This window comes from Mustela nigripes, chromosome 5 (genome assembly GCF_022355385.1).
Source record: "Mustela nigripes isolate SB6536 chromosome 5, MUSNIG.SB6536, whole genome shotgun sequence".
Classification (NCBI taxonomy): domain Eukaryota; kingdom Metazoa; phylum Chordata; class Mammalia; order Carnivora; family Mustelidae; genus Mustela; species Mustela nigripes.
The window spans coordinates 49480154-49481547 of NC_081561.1; the positions used below are offsets into that span (position 1 = coordinate 49480154).

At 33.5% G+C, this 1394-nt stretch overlaps 1 non-coding gene across 1 annotated transcript; it reads right to left on the reverse strand.

Annotated features, from left to right (window-relative positions):
- Positions 1 to 953: 953 nt before the first annotated feature.
- Positions 954 to 1060, reverse strand: LOC132018878 (U6 spliceosomal RNA). The gene has a single exon (XR_009404650.1). It is a non-coding gene; the product is annotated as a U6 spliceosomal RNA (small nuclear RNA).
- Between the last annotated feature and the right edge of the window lie 334 nt (positions 1061 to 1394).

Sequence of the window (1394 nt, forward strand, 5' to 3'; positions counted from 1 at the left end):
ACCCAGGTGCTCAAGATATTGACATTGATACAATCACTAGTATTGCTCTGATTTCTCCAGTTTTACTTGTACTTATATGTGTGTGTGCATGTATGTGGATTTAGTTCTATCGAGTTTTATCCTCTGTGTGGTTTCATGTATCCACCACTATAGTCATGATACTGAACACCATATAGATCCCTTGGGTTGCCGGTATAGAAGCACATTCATGTCCCTCCCACACCTCTGCCTTCCCCCAGCCACCACCTGGGGGTACCTCTGAGAATCACTAATCTTTACTCTATTTCTCATATTATGTCATTTAAAAATGTTATATAAATGAAAATTATATGCTATGTATTCATTTGGGATTGCTTTTCCCCTCAGCATAATTTCCTGCAGATTCATGCAAGTTTTTGCCTGTATTAACAGTTTGTTAATTTCTATTGCTGAGTAGTATTTCATGATATAGATGCACCACAGTTTGTTAAAGCTTCTGCAGTTGAAGAACATCTGTACTGATCTAGTTTCTTGTTATTACAATTAAAGTACTAAGTGAAAATCCATGTACAAGTTATTGTGTGAATATAACTTTTTATTTCTCTGGAATAAATGGCCTTAGAGTGCAATTGCAGGGCTATATGTCTGTTTCATGTTTAGTTTTTAAAGAAACTGCAAAAATGTTTCCAAAGTGACTGCACCATTATGATTCCTACCAGGAGTGTATGAATGATCCTGTTTCATGATGTCCTCACCAGTGTTAAGTGTTGTCACTATTTTTAAGTATAGATATTCTGATAGGGGCTTAGGGATATCTCACGCTTTTTTGTTTTGGTTCAATTTGGGTGATTTTTTGCTTGTTTTCTTTTTGTGAGGAATTAAGGGTTTGAAGCTGGAGTGGCCCTCAATTGGGTAAGTTTCTTTGCTTACTTTATTGTCAATGTTTTCAATCTGTAAGCATTAGAAAAAGAAATCAAAATATCGAACACTTCACAAAATGGTGTACCTTTCTTTTGCAGAAGCCATACCTCTGCACCTCCTCTATACCATTCCAATTTTACTATATATGCTGCCAAAGCAAGAAATCTCATTGTAGTTTAAATTTTCATTTTCCCAATGGCTAATGATGTGGAATAACTTCTCATTTGTTTATACAACACCTGTATATCCTCTTAGGTGAAATGTTGTTCATTTCTTTTGCTTATTTTCTGATTGGATTGTCTCCATTGATTGGATTGTCTCCATTGATTTAAGCCTTCTTTGATTTCTCCCCCAAAAATGTGTTTTGTGCTAAGTTTCCATGTATAGATCCTTTACAATGTTTTGTTTTATTTTATTTTATTTATTTATTTTTTTAGCCTTAGTATATGCTTGTTTTTTATTTTATTTTATTTTATTTTATTTTATTTTATTTT